Source organism: Aulonocara stuartgranti, assembly GCF_965226115.1.
Source record: "Aulonocara stuartgranti genome assembly, chromosome: 3".
Taxonomy (NCBI): domain Eukaryota; kingdom Metazoa; phylum Chordata; class Actinopteri; order Cichliformes; family Cichlidae; genus Aulonocara; species Aulonocara stuartgranti.
Window position 1 is genome coordinate 79,621,837 of NC_138941.1, and position 19,910 is coordinate 79,641,746.

General features: G+C 42.1%; 2 long non-coding RNA genes across 2 annotated transcripts; both read left to right on the forward strand.

Moving 5' to 3' along the window:
* Positions 1 to 302: 302 nt before the first annotated feature.
* On the forward strand, positions 303 to 6,195 carry LOC309702937. The gene is made up of 2 exons (XR_014275791.1): positions 303 to 385; positions 1,915 to 6,195. It is a non-coding gene; the product is annotated as an uncharacterized lncRNA (long non-coding RNA).
* Positions 6,196 to 17,766: 11,571 nt separating this feature from the next.
* LOC309702944 lies at positions 17,767 to 19,670 on the forward strand. The gene is made up of 2 exons (XR_014275799.1): positions 17,767 to 18,277; positions 19,590 to 19,670. It is a non-coding gene; the product is annotated as an uncharacterized lncRNA (long non-coding RNA).
* The last annotated feature ends 240 nt before the right edge of the window (positions 19,671 to 19,910 follow it).

A 19,910-nucleotide genomic window follows, 5' to 3' on the forward strand; every position in this document is an offset into this window, starting at 1 on the left:
TAAATTGTAGCTGAGCTGATAAACTACACACAGGATACTTCTTTGTTCACAAGGCAGGAAGACGTTTCCTTATTTGGTCTGTACCGGTTTGAACTGGGAAAGCTGACACACGAACCTTTTTTCATCTATATAAACTGCTGTGTATCAAATAAACCTTTGAGTCGATTTGGGAAGACAACCTGAAGCAGTCTGTGTTTCCTTGTTCTCCCAAGCTGCTCCCGACGTCGTAACTAACCCAGCTGAATGGCATACCTGAGTGTTACTTTAAATAATTAGGAATCTTAGAAGGAAAGGACAGAACTCTGCTTATCGCTCACGCCACGGAGGAAACCCGGGAAGGCAATTTCCTTCAATTTTGGTGTCAGAAGTGGGATACTGACAGAAGGTAAATATGCGTCTTTCATATTTATATAGAGACCATATTATACCTCTCTCAGTGATCGATCCATAAAAAAAAAAACGGGATATGCTGACGAAGTTTCACTTAGTGATCCAGAGAGATACACTGACTGACTTCCTCAGTCCCCGAATAAAGAAACGGGATATGCTGACGAAGTTTCACTTAGTGATCCAGAGAGATACACTGACTGACTTCCTCAGTCCCCGAATAAAGTAAATTAACCCTTGTGTGGTGTTGGTGGACACAGGAAGTTGCCTGTTGTCTTGAATATTTTAATTTTGTTTAAAAAATAATAATAATAATAATAATTAATTGTTTAATTAAACGTACGTTAAAAAGTGAGAAGTTGCTCACTCAGAAAAAGTGACACAGAAAGTTGCCTGTTGTCTTAAATACTTCTCGTTAAGTGAGAAGTTGCTCATCAAAGAGTGACACAGGGAGTTGCCTGTTATCTTGAAACGTACGTTAAAAAGTGAGAAGTTGCTCACTCACAGAAAGCTAGTAAATAATTAAATTTAATTTTGTTAAAAAAAAAAAACGAAAGAAAACTGAAAACGGGTCTCACAGACCCGATTACCATACAAGGGTTAAAAGCAGTAAATTAAAAGCAGAAAGACACAGGAAGTTGCCTGTTGTTTTGCGAGGAGTTGCTCGCTAAGTGAGAGTTGCTCACACAAACAAAAAATTGCTAGCAATAAATTTAAAGTGACCTCAGCTGTGCCGCAGCGAAAATACTAACCTAAATCCTCCTAGCGTGTAAACCCCTCTGGAAATCACTGAACATGGGTCAGAATTATTCAAAGACCACAGACAGGTCCGATAAAAAATCTAAAGTACCTGTAAAACCAAAAATTAATAAAATACAAAATAAAGTCTCAAATAACGGCTCAGTATAACTCCCATTTCCGGTTACGTGTAACCTACGTCCGCGAATCGGTGAAGACGTCCATGATCACGTATCCAGAACATGCGGGAGTGCTTATGTGACTGACTTTGTTTACAACTTAAGAAGTTCAATGCATTCTAATTTCTTTTCGGAGCCTTATCCCGAACGATTATCGCCAGAAAACAGGTCAGTAGAAATGTTGAATATCATTTGTGATAAGAAAAGTAGTCTGCTTAAAAAGTCCTGTAGAAAATATATGATAGAATGCCGCGACGTGATGCATCAAATGTTACCGCTATGGACAAAAGGAGGGTAAATAATGACAAAGTCGCCGATTTCTTTAAGAATCTAAAGAAATTCCTGCTAACAATGTCCAGAGACAAAATTGACTTAAATGCAGTAACTATGTGTAAACAGAAGCCTGATGAATCCATCCTAGTATTCATAAAACGCTTTATGCACTGTTGGACAAGCTAGAGGTGCAAATTTAGCTCAGTTTTCCAGCAGCCGCAGACACCCAAAGCAAAAATGAATTTGTGTATTTCATTTAACATAAAGGGTGAAATGTTTGCTGACACTGATAACAGCTTATGTTTTCTCTGCCCTATGTACCGACATGATGGAGAAGGAACATCCTCTGTGTCAGCTGGACCCTCAGCAGAGAATGAACTCAACATCCTTTTTGTCCGGTACTCTATGTCACACACTGTGCAAAAAAAAAAACGTGTACAGACGCCACTAACAGGTAATCCCATGACTGGGAGCCACACTTTTGTTTCTCTCACACTGTTCAACAACATGATAACTGCTCACACAAGTGAAGGTCAAACAGTGATTTTGTCACATAACTCAGACATGGGTTATGATATAACTACACCATGTCGTCACATAGATCTAACCTACCCTATCGACTGTACTATTTCTGCAGTTACATTGCCAGCTGAATACCAGAATATGACATTATGGTCAAAAAGTGAGAATGATATAGGATTTATTGACTGTACACTTTATCACGTACACCTATTAAAACACAACAAGCAGTATATGTCAAGCAGCATCCCATTTCCACGGAAAAAGCCGCAGTCCTAGATGTCATGATAGGAGATTTATTGACTACAGGAGTAATAAAGCCCACACTCCTGTCAATCCTGTGCCAAAGCCTAACAAACCTGGCGTATGGCGTTTCATACAAGACTTAAGGCAAATTAATGCAGTCAACATTCCTCTGCCACCTCTCGTTTCAGATGTTCACAGCATATTGACATGCATTGCATACACATTTTACCGTGGTGGATTTATGCTCCGCTCCTTTTTCTCAGTACCTGTGACACACAGCCGTTATTTGCATTCACACATAGAAATAAGCAGTACACTTGGACTCGTTTGCCCCAAGGCATGATAGACAGCTCTGCTGCTTTCTCAATGGTGCTTCACTCCTCCAGGGCTGCACCCTGATCCACATGTGGATGACCTCCTCCTCTGTGCTGAAAGTGAAAAAACTGTGTCAAACTGCTACACACATGCTTCTCCAGCACCTCCAAAAGACTGGCCACAAAGCATCTGCAAAGAAAATGCAGTACTGTCAGACTTCTGTTCAATATTTGGGATTCACACTGTCTCACGGAAAACGTTCCATGACTGCAGACAGGGTCAAAGCTGTGACCTCCGTCCCTCGTCCCACTACACAGAAGGACATGTCGTCCTTCTTAGGCATGGTGAACTATTGCAGACAGTGGATACCAGACTGTTCTTTTCATGACCACATTCTGCGTGACTGTTGTAAAAAAGACAAGCCTCCTCGAATACTGTGGTCCACAGAAATGACTGCCTCTTTCAATGCATTACAGGGAGTGCTGACCTCCGCCACTCAAAGGTGCTGCCTGAATTGTTCAGGAATGCCGGCCTGCCTGAGGGCAGTAGCAGCTTGCTCTATCATGATAAGGGACTGCGAGAAGCTCACACTCTCACATGACACTATTCTACACACCAATCACCAGGTCACGACCATTGTAGCAAACATAACTAAACAACATATGCAAATCTCACTATAAAAGCGAGCAGCACACCTGATTCGCCAGCACATTTATTGATCCTATGCTGTGTTCTTCTGACCGACAGGATGGCTCAGACAGGCTTGACGATCATGACTGCATGACACGTATACAGGAATCCACAGCACCATGTCCAGATTTAGAGCAAACACCTATCCCAGACTCAGCCACGGTTTATGTGGACGGGTCCTGTTCAAGGCCGAATGACAACTCATTTCTTTGTGGCTATTCAGTGGTAACAGTGCCTGACATCATACTAGAGGCTCACTCATTACCATTTCACTCAGCACAAAAAGCAGAGCTCATGGCTTTAATACGCGCCTGTGAGCTACATTTGGATAAGCATGTGACGATTTACACAGACAGCCGCTATGCATTTGGCGTTGTGCATGACTTTGGCACATTGTGGAGACAGAGAGGATTTAGATCTGCTGATGGAAAATAAATTGCTAAATTGTGATTTTGTTCAAAGACTTTTTCAGGCTATACAGCTGCCATCGGCCGTTGCAGTTGTAAAAACGAAAGGACACAGTACAGCTGACACAGACGAAGCAACAGGTAATGCCTTAGCAGACGTGACAGCCAAGGCTGCAGCTGCATCACAGCTCCCACCTCCGCAGGAAGTATTATCTGTGCCCCTACAGCTGCCACTTAAACTCCCAGACTATTTAGGAACAAATGTTGATTTAAAATTCATACAAGAGCAAGCCTCTGCATGTGATTACACCTATTGGGAGAATAATGACTGTACCTTAGATGACAGAGATGGCTTATACAAAATCTTAAGGGTTTGATTGCCCTCCCATATTCCCTGATGCCAGTCCTTGCCCGACATTTTCACTGTGTGAGTCATGTCGGACAAAGAGGGGTAATAGGGGCAATAAAATCAAGATTTGTAATTGAGAAAACATCACATGCAGTAAAAAGCATATTAGCAACCTGTCTAACATGTGCGCGAACTAATGTAGGTAGCTCAAAAGCGAAACATCAGCATTTACCACAACCAGATTTTCCATTTCATACATTACAAATTGATTTTACACATATGCCAGCACAAGGAAGCATCAAGTACTTACTGGTAATAGTGGATCAATTTAGTAAATGGGTAGAAGCTTATCCAACATCAAAAGAAACTGCAGAAGTAGTCTATCAAAAGTTGAGCAATGAAATAATACCCAGATTCGGAATACCTCACCAGATTAACAGTGATAGAGGATCTTCATTCACATTAGAAGTAATTCAAAAGTGTGCTAAAACTTTAATGACCTGGGTCAAATTACTTACTCAAGTCCTGTGTGAGATTAGAATGACTCAATCTACAGTAACCAAATTATTTCCATTTGAAATAAGACTATTTCCAACACCATGGTCAGCTTCAAGAGGGGCACCGCTAGTAGAAGGTGATGTATATTGCATTGTCCACTGATGTTCACAACCTGATAGAAAAACTGAATAATAACTATCAGAAAGTTTGTCTCTCTCAGCCTTTCCCCTCCACAGTTCCACCAGTGGAGACAAGGAGACGCATGTTGGAGAAGCCACTAAAACCAAGGACACTCTGGGAGGCCGCGTTTTCCAGCCCCCAGGCTTTACTGGCAGTGACGAAGAACCAGCATCCTCACAGACGGACAACCTCAGTGGATTCATGCCAGCAGGGTTAAGACCAGCCCAATCGGACCATCTCAGGCGTCGGATCAAGCAGACGACATCTCCGGCGAGCCAGCGCCCGGAACTAGAGCAAATAAACACACACGGGTAGATGACATCTCCGGCGAGCCAGCGCCCGGATCCAGTGCACACACGCAATCACTGATTAACACACAACGTCTGAAAGAGCCACAACAAGGTACTCAAACATCCAGCAGGAACAGAAAGCCAAAAGTACCACATGATGTCTAACCTGATAAAGCCAGACTCATTTCATCCTGATAATGGAGAAAATGAAATGCCCATTGTCATCATACGACGCTTATTCTGTGTCTCTCGAACCTGGGACCAGGCCAGAAGACGACTGAAGAACTGTCTTTTTTATATATTTAGGTTATTTATCATATCTATCGCATTAACCTTAGGATTTCTCTTTGCTATTTTGTATTGTAAACTGCAACCATGTTCACATTTCTGCAAGCCACATTTTCAATGATAACCCATATAGCTACCAGTACAGCCACTTCAATGTATTTGCAATTAGCACAAATTGATCCTGAGGATGTGCCAGATGTTACCAATGATGTTCCTGATGTGTATATTGAAAATTAGGTTGTGAACTATTACATTTTATGGTTTGCTTTTTATATTATGTTATTACATTTGTGATTTTTCCTTTCTATTTGAGTTATTATTTTTAAAAAATAATAAAAGAGGGGAACTGTTAGGTATTTTAGTACCACGGTTAGCATTTACAGAAGATTGTTTTATACAGAAAAGAGTTGCTCAATAAGGCCCATCTACTAGTTGTTTTTCTCTTTCTCTGTGACCCAAGAATTAATGTGTAGGACTCACAAGCTGGTACCCCAAGGTCGAAAACACCACAGAGATGAGACCACTTCCTTACTCCCATCCTCCCTTTTTCTTTATCTCCTGGAAAAGGCTCGTTAAAGGCTAGGTGGTTTGTTTCAGAATTCACTAATGAAAGAACTCTGTATTTTATGTCTAGGAGTGTATTTTGCTGGGATGATCATAAATTGTAGCTGAGCTGATAAACTACACACAGGATACTTCTTTGTTCACAAGGCAGGAAGACGTTTCCTTATTTGGTCTGTACCGGTTTGAACTGGGAAAGCTGACACACGAACCTTTTTTCATCTATATAAACTGCTGTGTATCAAATAAACCTTTGAGTCGATTTGGGAAGACAACCTGAAGCAGTCTGTGTTTCCTTGTTCTCCCAAGCTGCTCCCGACGTCGTAACTAACCCAGCTGAATGGCATACCTGAGTGTTACTTTAAATAATTAGGAATCTTAGAAGGAAAGGACAGAACTCTGCTTATCGCTCACGCCACGGAGGAAACCCGGGAAGGCAATTTCCTTCAAAGACAATAACAAAGTCAGCTTACTATCACCTCAAGAATATTTCAAGGATAAAAGATCTGATGTCTCAACAGGATCTGGAAAAACTAGTCCATGCATTCATCTTTAGTAGGCTTGATTACTGTAACAGCATCTTTACAGGTCTACCTAAAAAATCAGTCAGACAACTACAGCTCATTCAGAACTCTGCTGCTCGAGTCCTCACTAAGACCAAAAAAGTGGACCACATCAGTCCAGCTCTGAGGTCCTTACACTGGCTGCCTGTCCGTCAGAGGATAGACTTTAAAGTTCTGATGCTGGCCTATAAAGCTCTGAATGGTTTAGGACCAAAATACATCAGTGACCTCCTGACCCAGTATGAACCATCCAGATCCCTCAGGTCATCTGGATCCGGTCTTTTATCAGTTCCCAGAGTCAGAACCAGACACGGAGAAGCTGCATTCAGCTTTTATGCTCCTTATATCTGGAACAAACTCCCAGAAAGCCTCAGATCAGCTGAAACACTCAGTTTATTTAAATCCAGGTTGAAGACTCACCTGTTCTCAGCTGCATTTGAATAAAGCACCAAATCCACACTTTTAAGCTTAAATTTCAAAACTTACATTTAACTACTGATTTTATCTACTGTTCTGATTTTATCTGTATCTAAATATTAAGTAATATCCTGCTGTCCCTGTAAATATAAACACCCGGAGCTCAGAGGCTCTCCGGCCGAGCTCAGACCACATTCAATGTGTTTGGTCCGACTCCCGGAGTCTGATCACACACTAACAAAAAATGGCGGACACACTCGGCCTCGTTAGAAAACATTACACACTGACTTTAACGGAGAGACCGGAAATACAAACACACACAGTTTGTTGTGTGAATAAATCCAACATGAGCTGAACAAACAGTAAAGTTCCTAAAGACAAACTGTTAAAGGAGGAAACGAAGCAAACTTACAGTTTCTTCACACCAACAACAAGCTCCACTCCACGAAGTTCAGGAAAGTGAAAGTAAACTTTGAGCAGGAGGGAAACACCCAGAGAGGCGTTTGAGGACACTCAGAAGGAAGTCTGTGTTGCATTCAAGTGAAACTTGGAAATTCACTAATCTTCAACCAACACCTTGGTTGATTCATTTCTGCCGGTTTTCCTGTTTGAAACACAAACATGTGTCATCACTTTGTTGTTCTTCTTCCTGCAGCGTTTGAATGTTTCAGCACTGAACTGATGTTGGTTCAAAGCTCATTTCAACCTGTTGAAGTCATGAATGAAAGTGCAGACTGAGAGTGGATCACATGATGTTTGAGGTGAGTCATGTGACATGTTCAGTATTGTCACACGTGTCTAGATTGTCCCAGATATCATAGCTGCTCAAACACTGATGATTATATTTGAAGCATTATTACTGATGGTGTAACCAATACGTCTACTCACCAAAGAATGAGTGAAGCAATATGGATAACAGCAGAGGACAATTTATTTAGGGTCTGATGGCAATTTACCATCGGTGTCCAGCACTTTAAAGGATTGGACTGGAGCACATCTGTCCTTAACATACCCTCTTAAACATCAGCGTGACACGGATACATCAAAGGAAACTTAGCCGACTCTAAGTGCAAATGTTTCAACCTGAACATCTTAAAACTTCTCTGGGATACAATGTAAACAAAGACAAGAAGAAGAAAAATATTTCCATCAATAGTCACTTCTCCTAGCCAGGAGACAAGTGAAGATATTATGTAAAGAGTCTTTTTTTTTTTCTCAGTCCTGGGGTTGTAACACCACAACCTCCTCAGTCCGTAATCAGAGAGTGTCTATTTGACAACAACCAAAATGTCTTTGGATAGTCTTTGTGAATGCAAACAAAACAAAACAAAAAAAACAATGGTGTTAGCTGGCCAGCAAAATAAAGAGAGTGTATGGCACTGAGTGCGGGCGTGTGTGTGAGTACTTCGGTCCAAATAATCGAGGTCCGGATGGATGAACGGATGGCAGCCGCTTGTCCTTTAATGGCACCAGCGAGACAGCACAGCAGCGAGGCAGCACAGCAGCGAGGCAGCACAGCAGCGAGACAGCACAGCAGTAAGGCAGCACAGCAGTAAGACAGCACAGCAGTAAGACAGCACAGCAGCAAGGCAGCACAGCAGCAAGACAGCACAGCAGTAAGACAGCACAGCAGTAAGACAGCACAGCAGCAAGGCAGCACAGCAGTAAGACAGCACAGCAGTAAGGCAGCACAGCAGCAAGGCAGCACAGCAGTAAGACAGCACAGCAGTGAGGCAGCACAGCAGCAAGGCAGCACAGCAGTAAGGCAGCACAGCAGCGAGACAGCACAGCAGTGAGGCAGCACAGCAGTAAGACAGCACAGCAGCAAGGCAGCACAGCAGCGAGGCGTCTGGCAGGAGAACGAACAATAGTCTCTTTTTTTAAGGCTACTGCAGAAGGAGATATTCCCCGCTAGCTCACCCAAGATTGCTCTCTGGCACAGCTACAAGCCACGTGAGCTCATAGCCCCTCCCGCTAGGATGTACTACCACAGTCGACTGTCGTAAAGCAGCCGCAAACCAATAGCAATAAAAAAGACTCAAAATCATTGAAGAACATTTTATAACACCCAATATAGATATATACATATATACTGAATATCACACAATATCAGATAACCAAATTAACACTGGGTTACAATGGCAGCAAAGTTTGAATGGAGCTCTCTGTCTGTGCTGATTTGTCGCCCTCTGGAGGTCAAAGCACAAACTGCATGATGTCACTGTAACCACAGAGGGACAGGAAGTGTTTTTAAATGATGAAACATGTCAGTGATGCTGATAGTGTGTTCATCACAGACGCTCAGGAATCAAAGTGAAAGCAGAGAAACTGGAATGAATCAGGTGTTGTAGAAGATGGAGAAACAGGGTGGAGAGAGGATGCTGCTCCTTCTTTGAGATCAAACATGTCGTGTTGTTCACGTGCTGTCAGCGTGATGCAAAGAAACCATGGAAACAAAGTGTGAGTGAGATCAGTCCAAAGTAACAGAGTGAAGAGCAGCAGATGAAGCACAGAGGACACAAAAGGAAGGAAAGAAGGAGACAAGGTCCATCTGTGTCCTTTCAAACAAGCATCAACGTCCAGGACTGAAACATGAGTCCACATATTTATACACATATTTATTTAATGAGAATAAAACCAGAATATTTATAACACATCAGCAATAATCAGGCCTGGGATCCTCCTGGTTACAAACAGGGTCCAGGACTGGGACACTCAGGTGGATCCTGCAGGGTCTGGTTCAGGAAAAGGTTTCAGTAGAAAGGTATGATTTCATTTATTAGAAGAGATCAGAGCATCATTCTGATTATTAAGCTTAAGTCAAACATACTAATGTGCACGGCGCCGTGACACTTAATGATCTGTTACTGTACATTTGTCACATGTGTGTATTTGTTGTTGTATTGTTGCTGCCATGGTGCATCACATGGGACCATCACACTACCACCACCATATGTGACTGTTGCTATGAGGCATTGATGCTGTGTTAGTTTCAGATGTAACAGGACTCAAAGCTGTCAGAAAGCTTTTGTCTCATCAGTCCACAGAGTCTTCACCTCCAGCCTGTATTTTCCTGACACGTCCTGCAGCGCCTCCTCCTGGTAGAGCATGTTGTGGCCATTTTTGTTGAATGTTTATAAAATGCAATTTGTATTCATTTTTGTTCTTTCTTTAAAGGTGTAAGAATATACTGACCTGGTTTTGTTCTGTAAATTTGTAATTAATTTTATTGGATAAGCTTTTGGAAAGTGATTGGTATGTTAGTTTATGGACCCTCCCATTAATCAAGAGATTAAGAGCACCCTGGATGGGTGTGGTAGAGAGGTTTTTGTTTGCCAAATGTCAGGGAAGACGGGAGGGTTAGAAAATGATTTTTTTGACCACTTTTGAAGTTGTTAAAGCAAATTAAGTTAACTTTCGTTTAATTTTAAGTTTTAAGAAGTTATTTGGCTGATTTCTGTTTGTAATTTTTCACGAAATAAACGGCATATGATTTTAAACAATGGAGTCAGAAGTGCGTTCTAAAACAAACCTCCCGTTGCCACCCACGGCTAGTGATGGGCAGATGAAGCCCCATGAAGCACTGAAGCTTTCCATCCAATTGGTTCACCCCAACGCAAAGCTTCTTGAAGCTTCATTTGCTCTAGCAGGACACCTACTGGACGTAAAAATAATAGCTGGCATGAATAGCTCCCATAAATGAAGCAAGCCTCGATACGCGCTTCGCGGAAACACCCCCTCCATTACTCGACACACGCTCCGAAGCCTCGATACAGAACGTCACATCACTACCCACGGCCTTTTCTTGGACTTTTTTGGTGTTTGGAACGTAAAAGGCCGCGACATTTAAGTCAAAAAATCATTTTGACTCGCTTGGATGTCAACTTGGAAGATGGAAAAGCTTGCAAGAATTGGACTTGGAAGATTGGATCTTCGCAGAATGGACTGAAAAAATGACGCAAAGTTCGTGAGTAAATGCGAAACTTTGTTTGGATCAACCGAGATGCTGAGCTGCAACATGAAACATTTGTATTAAACAATTCTCTTTTGGACCTTGTGAAACGAATTTTCTGGTTAAAATGGAGGAACAAGAAAGAGAGCTTTTTAATTTAATTAAAAAACGCAGAGCGAAGCTTGGCGTTCTGACAAGAAAACGAAATGACATTAATGCTCTCATTGATGCTGGAGAATCAAAAGCCTCCATAGATGAACACATGAGAACATTTAATGATTATTTGGGAGAGTTTATGGACTTACAGACTTCAGTTCAAAAATTGCTGAACGATGATGAAAAGGAAACATCACAGCGATTGGTATGAACCTAAGCTGATCAGTTTTAAAGACTTTCTGCATGAAATCGACACTTGGATAAATGCAGACCCTAATCCACAAAAGGATGAAGTTGTAGCCTCTAATGTTGAATCAAAGGTAGCATCTCATGACAGTGACATTGCGCCGCATGATAGTGTCTCACAAGTAGCGCAAGAAGCGAGCGACGTGATTTCTGAACGAGTTGCTAAACCTGTCAGCAAGGGCTCTAGTAAAGCGCCCAGTAATGTTACTGCAGCCTTAAGTTTAAGGAGTAAAAGCTCGCGTGCGGCTTCAATGGCGCTGATGGAAGCTGAAGTGGAAAGAGCCGCTTTAAAAGCGGAGGTGGACGCACTGCAAGAAAAACATGCGCTCGAACTGGAAGAAGTTCAATTAAAAGCAAGAAAAGAAGCATTGGCTCTAAGAACTAAGTTGGTTAAGGCTGATGCAAAAAGGCAAATTCTCACCTCTGCTCAGGATCGGCAGAGCCTCGCATCCAGGGCTGAGGTTGAATCAGAAGGCAGGATTACAGCGCCTTCTGGAACATCTACTGAGTTCATACCTGCTGCTACAGCTCAAAAGGCTCCAAGAACAAAGAAAGCCCCTTTAGTTCATTCTCCTTTGCCAATGCCCCTAGAGACACATGCACCTGCTAAGGTCAAACCAGAAGGGGAAAGCCCAAGGCCAATCTCTTCACAGGTTGATGTTCACAGCAGTGCCCTAATAGAGATTATGACAAAGCAAAATGAAATTGCTCAGATGCTTGTAAAACAACAGAGGTTGTCACTGCTTCCAGCTATAGACATTCCTGTTTTTGGTGGTGATCCTTTGCGTTTTAGATCCTTTCTTAAGGCTTTTGAACAAGGAATGGAGACTAAAACTGATAATATGCAGGATAGGCTTTATTATTTAGAACAGTTTACTACAGGACAGCCCAGAATTTTAGTGAGAAGTTGTATGCACATGAGTCCACAGACAGCTTATGTTGAGGCAGAAAGGCAGCTTGAGTGGAACTTTGGTAACAGAGCAAAGATAACGTCTGCATTTATAGACAAGGCTCTTAACTGGTCAGTTTTAAAGTCTGATGATGCTTCAGCATTACGTGCTTACACATTCTTTCTAAGAAGCTGCTTCAACACAATGGATGAAGCTGGGTTTCTTGATGAGCTGGAAAATTCAACCAATATGAGGATTCTTGTTTCAAAGTTGCCTTTTAGACTTCGTGATAAATGGCGACTAATAATCGTTGATATAACAGAAAAGTGCGATCGCAGAGCAGGATTTAAAGATCTTCTTGATTTTCTTGAAAAGCAAACAAAAGCTGCATTAGATCCTGTTTTTGGAGAGAGTCAAAACACAAAAGAAAAGATAGCTTCAAAACCATCAAAGACACCGCTTAAAACTAAAAGCAGTAGCTTTGCTACTTCTGTTGCTGTAGTTTCAGAACAGATCAATGACAAACACAAACCGGAACGGACTCAGATAAGCCATGAAGATAAAGGGTTAGACCAAACTCGGTGCTTGTTTTGTGACCAAACTCATTTTTTGGACGTATGTGACTCATTCAAACTAAAAGCCAACAAAGAAAAGGTGACATTCCTTAAAAGTAAAGGTTTATGCTTTGGTTGCTTACAGAGAGGCCACATGAGTAAAGCTTGTCCACATCGTTTGACGTGCCACACCTGTAACAAAAATCACCCTACTGTTCTCCACATAGACTCAAATGAACGGCAGTGGCAAGCAGCTAAAGCTGAATGTAAAGAATCATCAGTCTCAAATGCTCTTGTTTCTTTGAACTTTGGTAGCCATACTGGGGCCGGGGCTAATGAATGTGCCTTGTCAGTTGTTCCAGTAAAAGTGAAGTTGGAAAATGGGACGAAGGTTGTGGAGACGTACGCCTTTCTTGATCCCGGCAGCTCTGCAACCTTTTGCACTGAGGCGTTGATGATGCAGTTAAATGCATCTGGAAAGAAAGTGGAAATCATGTTAAAGACTATGGGTCAGGAAAGGCCAGTAAGTAGCTATAAACTTTTTGGTATGGAAGTAGCTGCTTTGAAGCAGAATGAGTATTTGAGGTTGCCTGATGTGTACACTCAAGTTTATTCCTGTCACTAAAGAAAATATCCCTAAAGAAGAAAACTTAAGAAAATGGCCTTACTTAAAGGAGGTTAAGTTGACACCGATAAATGCTGGCATTGGGCTGCTTATTGGTGTAAATTCCCCCAAAGCGCTGGAACCTTGGAGAATCATTAACAGTGAGGGTAATGGACCCTATGCTGTGCTAACTCGTCTCGGTTGGGTTGTCAATGGGCCACTCAATCAGGGTAGTGAAAAGGATGAGCATGATGCTAGTTTTGTCCAGGTAAACCGCATTTCTATAAGTAGTTTAGAGGAAATGCTGGTTAAGCAGTATAATCAAGATTTTGTGGAGAACCAGTGTAATGAGCGTGCAGAAATGTCTGTAGAAGATAAACAGTTCATGAACATAATGTCAGAGTCAGCTGTACTTAAGGATGGCCATTATTACTTGAAATTACCCTTTCGTAAACCTGAAGTAAGAATGCCAAACAACAAGCAGGTGGCTCAGCAGAGGGCGCAATATCTGCTAAAACGGTTTCAGAAGGATCAGTTATTCTTTGAAGAATACAAAGAATTCATGCACAATGTTAGTATGGAGGGACATTCAGAAATCATACCACAAGAACAGTTGAAGAATGAGGAAGGAAAGGTGTGGTATATACCTCATCATGGGGTCTACCATGAAAACACTGCGTGTTGTGTATGATTGTGCTTCAATAGCACTTATGACAGACATTAAAGGGATGTTTCATCAGGTCAGAGTAGCTCCCATTAATCAAGAGATTAAGAGCACCCTGGATGGGTGTGGTAGAGAGGTTTTTGTTTGCCAAATGTCAGGGAAGATGGGAGGGTTAGAAAATGATTTTTTTGACCACTTTTGAAGTTGTTAAAGCAAATTAAGTTAACTTTCATTTAATTTTAAGTTTTAAGAAGTTATTTGGCTGATTTCTGTTTGTAATTTTTCACGAAATAAACGGCATATGATTTTTAAACAATGGAGTCAGAAGTGCGTTCTAAAACAAACCTCCCGTTGCCACCCACGGCCTTTTCTTGGACTTTTTTGGTGTTTGGAAAGTAAAAGAGCAGTTTGTTGCCCTGATTTCCATCAAACGTCAGCAGACTGCTGGAGCCTGAACTGTCCCTGTGCTCCGACCTTCAGCACTGAACACCAGAGTGGAGCAGAGAGCCTGAAGAGCCTCCACCGTGTCCTACAGGATGGAGTCATGTTGACATGAAGTTCAAACTGCCTGTGTCACTTCAACACACTCTCACAAAGAGTTTCTAACCTTCACTTCCGGCTTAAATAAAGGTTTTTGACATAACGTTGTTCTTGTTCCAGAATACAAATATTTTTAAAAGTATTTGTTCGAAATAAGTATTCATAAAAAACATGATATTCGTGCCTTTCTGAATACCGTATTGGGCTCTCCTCCTAGTTGGGATCATTGTCCTTTGCTGCTGCCTGTATTGTGCAGCCATGAGGAGCCTTAATGATGCAGCTGCATTATTTATAACAGAGGTTAGTGTTCAGCTCTGTCACCACTCTGGCCACATGTTGCCACACTTGTACTTCCAGCTCTGAGCTGCTGCTGCTGAACACGTTACTTTGGTGCTTATGTCTCCAAGCAGCATCACAGCTTTCAGAGAAGACAAAAGCATCATTTCCTGATAATGTGTGATGTGCTCGTACGAGATGTAAAGACTGGTAGTTTGAGGAAATCCTTTCAAAAACATATTTGCTTGCACAGAGCAGTGAGCCTTCCTGGTTTCTTGCAGATTACAAACAGGATTGGAGTGATGAGGTACGCAGTGCTGCTGTCTATGGGACGACCTGGACATCAGAACCAGCCCAGACCCAGACATCTACCAGCACAAGTACACAGCCTTTATCTCACATGTCTGAGCATTCGTTCACCTTCATCTGTCTGTTCTTACTGACGACTCTTCATCCAGTCCACCTTAAACACAGTGGCTGTGTTGCTGGGATGGGAGTTACCTCATGGAGCTGTCATTGCAGTAAAACTGTTTGTGTGTGTATTTCAGTCCTTATGAATTAAAAAAAGTCGACTAACGTGACACTTGCAGACTGAGTGATGCTGGTGGTTTGTACTGGGTGTGAGACAGAGCTGACCCCTGACCTCAGGGTGGATCAATCTGATAGAAAACTCTTGCTGTGTCCGAATTCAGGGGAAGGATGCTCATGAGGACACTACCTACCTACGTCACAAGGTAGTGTCCTTAGACGGACGGGTAGTCAGGAAGTGAGCGGCTGTGGACAGCCCCCTTTTTTTCTCCATAGAAACTTTATTAAACAACATGGATCAACACAGGCCTGCAACGTAGGGTTTATCTCTGCCGGCTTTAGGTTTAGTTTGGGACTGTAATTGTGTTATCACTGGTGGTTTACACTGTGTGTGTGGGGATTCTGTGTACAGTGGGTAAATTGCTGTGTGTGTTTTTTGGTTTGCCTGAACACTGAAACCTGACATTTTATTATTTTATTGTTTTTCATTGTTTGGTAAATTAAAGAAGGGTTACATGCTCTACTTTACAATGTGTATGACATGATTTGCTGCACTGTAGACACTTGTGTTCATTTTCGTGTGTACTGCTACTAGGGATGGGTATTGATAAGATTTTCATGATTCCGATTCCATTTTCGATTCTGTTTAACGATTCGATTCTTTATCGATTCTTTTTAAAAAAGGAGAACACTAAGTTCGATTAGCTTAGAACTTTGTTTTATATCTTCTCTTTGAACAAGATAGAAATTTAGGAGTAACATGGCCTTACAAACCCAACAGTGAGATCTTAAGAGATCCAGCCTACGGCTCTTCAATGGGGTGTCACAGGGTCCCCAGGAAAAAAAATTGTAAATGTAAAATAATAAAATAAATATTCTTCTGTAGCAATAACAAAGCATAACATAAATTATTCTGTAGCAATTACACAAGAATATCCAGTAATGTCCCTGCCTACAATTAAACACATTCACTTACCTAAAATTGGGGGCATCTGCTGTGGCAAATGGGTTCAAGCCAGTGTTTCCAACTTAGCGACTTTGTCGCTATATTTAGCGAGTTTTCAGACCCCTTAGCGACTTTTTTTTAGAAAAAAGGTCGCTAAAAAAAGGACGTGAAAGCTCGTATCGATTTTACTCTCAACAAGCAGCGGGTGCTGTAACGCAGTCAGTTCTTCTTTTACTCGTATGCTGTTTTGTGGATCACAAGGTTTAAAACTACTTATAAACACACACACAAAGTAACTCCACCAGAGCGCCTATTTCGGGTCACTTTTGCCGGTCCAAGCCCAGGTAAAGGAGCAGGGTTGGAATTGTGACATTAAAAAAAACAATAATTGCTAAAAGAAATTTCATTTGTAGTTCTAAATAAACTCTAAATGCATTTAGGAAGTTTTTTACTCACTTTATGTCTCTTCCATGATGTTATTTCTCTCTCCAACAACATAGGTTACAATTAGATTAGCACGACCAATTATGCAAATCAGGCGATGACATCATTTAGCGACTTCTAGCGACTTTTAGGACAGCCAATAGCGATTTTCCTTACTGAGGAGTTGGCAACACTGGTTCAAGCCTTTTACCACAAACTTAGTCACTGCTCGGTGACATTCGTCTATCCTGGCCTGAAAGGAGACGCTACCGGTAGACTGCAGCGAGAGCTGCCAGCATCTGAGCCAGACTCTGTCTCTCTCATCATGGTCACTAAATGCACAGTAATGGCAGGTTTTGTAATAAGGCAGATCGCACTAACATAATATGCACTGTTAGTTGATTATTTACCTGCCGCATTAACGGGAGAGGACGTGCAAACGTTACCGCTGCTGCTGGGTTGAGATTCACGAGTCCGGAGCGGAATTAAAAACACGACATTCATTTAAGGTCATCGTGTGTTTTGTGAGCAAATGCTTTTGCATATTCGTAGTGTTTCCTCCCTTAAATGAAGTATCTACTTTGCAAGTATTGCAAGTTGCCCTGTTGTCATCCGTTCTCGTAAACTTTTGAGCGTTTGAGCCGCTTACGCGCCGTGTTTCCTGCCAGGTAAATGACGCTCCGCAACGTGGTGACGTCATTCGGGGCGACTGGAATCGATAAGGGAATCGTTTGCAAAAATGGCAAACAATTCCAAGGAATTGAAACAGTGGGAACCGGTTCTCAACAAGAACCGGTTTTCGATACCCATCCCTAACTGCTACTGTTAAGGAATAAGCTTCATTGATCCCAGAAACAAAAGAGGAGTTAATGTAAGAGTATCGTACGAGAGTACACTAGAGAAAGCACCCAAAGCCCATTTATTTAATGGTATTGAGTAAATGAGGGCTGTGTGTTTCTGTCATGAAGCTGTCATGTGTGCATGTCTGTGGTCAGTGAAGCTGATTGTGATTAATAGCTACACTACAGAGTGCCCACAGAGTTGTTGCATTGCTTGTTAGCCTTGTTTAGGGAGGGCTGGGTTTCTTTGGAGCCCCAATTCATTATAGTTAGTTCAGCACCAAGTGAAAAGAATCCCTGAAGACTCAGCACAGAAAGTGTGGGACACAAGTTTGCTTTGGAGACATGGACTGAGTTAGAAAACTAGCCAACATGATTTATAACGGACAGTCATCATTAATGATGGAGAACTGAAAGGACATGAAGGCTGCGCTGTGACACTTTGTGATAGCTGGAAACTTTAACTGTCATCAGAAAACATCAAATATTCTGGATCCTCTCTGCAGTGTCTCTTCTTTCCTCTGTGACTTCCATGGATTTTAGCTCAAAGATGTTTTTAAATGACCTCTGCAGTACTGACCTGTACAAAGAGCTGTCAGTCTCAGCTCTTCTCTCCCAGCACTGGTGGAGCAGGTGTAGTTGCTGCTGACAGCCATTGTTGGTTTTCTCAGAGACGGGCGGAGGTCTGAAGTGTTGAGAGCATCAGCTCTCATCGATGTGCGCCGCTGTAACGCTGCTGTTGTCCTCTGAGATCACCAGGTATGAAATCCGAGTACTGATCTTTCCCCCTCATTCACTTCCATGAGCACAGCCAAGGCATGCTGGGAAACTGAGGACACACCAACAGATGTAGAAATGTCCTGCATGCTGTGGGTTTGAGTCCTCACAGGTGACAAATTAGCTGCAGAAACCCAAGCCAGGTGTCTGAATACTGACACATGGACTCTTCCCATCCAGAGGGAGGATTTAGTCGCACTTTATAATAACTACACAATAGTGAGCATTAGTATGTAGTTTATTAATGGAACCAAACTGTTCCTTTGATACCTGACTTTCAGGACCTCCAAGTCTGCACTTATGGTTATTATCAGTTGGAGCCCCTCCTCATTCTTCTTCTTTGGTGCAACCCTGTAAATTTTGGGGTACCCCTTTTGGCCCCTCCCCTTTTCTACAATTCCCCTGTGGGAGAGGTGGGTGTCATTTCTTTCCCAACACTGTACAACACTGAAAACCTTAGAAATATGGTATCTAAGCAGATTCTTACTCTGGATGGCATTACCTTGGCCTCCAGTAACGCTGTGAGGAACCTTGGAGTCATTTTTGACCAGGACATGTCCTTCAATGCACATATTAAACAAATATGTAAGACTGCTTTCTTCCATTTGTGCAACATCTCTAAAATTAGAAATATCCTGTCTCAGAGTGACGCTGAAAAACTAGTTCATGCATTTATTACTTCCAGGCTGGACGACTGTAATTCATTATTATCAGGAAGTCCAAAAAACTCCCTGAAAAGCCTTCAGCTAATCCAAAATGCTGCAGCAAGAGTCCTGACAGGGACTAGAAAGAGAGAGCAGATTTCTCCTGTTTTGGCTTCCTGTTAAATCCAGAATTAAAATCCTGCTCCTCACATACAAGGTCTTAAATAATCAGACCCCATCTTATCTTAATGACCTTGTAGTACCATATCACCCTATTAGAGCGCTCCGCTCTCGCTCTGCAGGCCTACTTGGTGTTCCTAGAGTATTTAAAAGTAGAATGGGAGGCAGAGCCTTCAGTTTTCAGGCCCCTCTTCTGTGGAACCAGCTTCCAGTTTGGATTCAGGAGACAGACACTATCTCTACTTTCAAGATTAGGCTTCAAACTTTCCTTTTTGCTAAAGCATATAGTTAGGGCTGGACCAGGTGACCCTGAATCCTCCCTTAGTTATGCTGCAATAGATGTAGGCTGCCGGGGGATTCCCATGATGCATTGAGTTTTTCCTTTCCAGTCACCTTCTCACTCACTATGTGTTAACAGACCTCTCTGCATTGAATCATATCTGTTATTAATCTCTGTCTCTCTTCCACAGCATGTCTTTATCCTGTCTTCCTTCTCTCGCCCCAACCAATCACAGCAGATGGCCCGGCCCCTCCCTGAGCCTGCTTCTGCCGGAGGTTTCTTCCTGTTAAAAGGGAGTTTTTCCTTCCCACTGTTGCCAAAGTGCTGCTCATAGGGGGTCATATGATTGTTGGGTTTTTCTCTGTATGTATTATTGTAGGGTCTAGCTAGCATAGCAATGTAAAGCACCTCGAGGCGACTGTTGCTGTAATTTGGCGCTGTATAAATAAAATTGAATTGAACGCACACCATGGACATTTTGAATCATGCCGTGTCTTTTGGACTCACTACT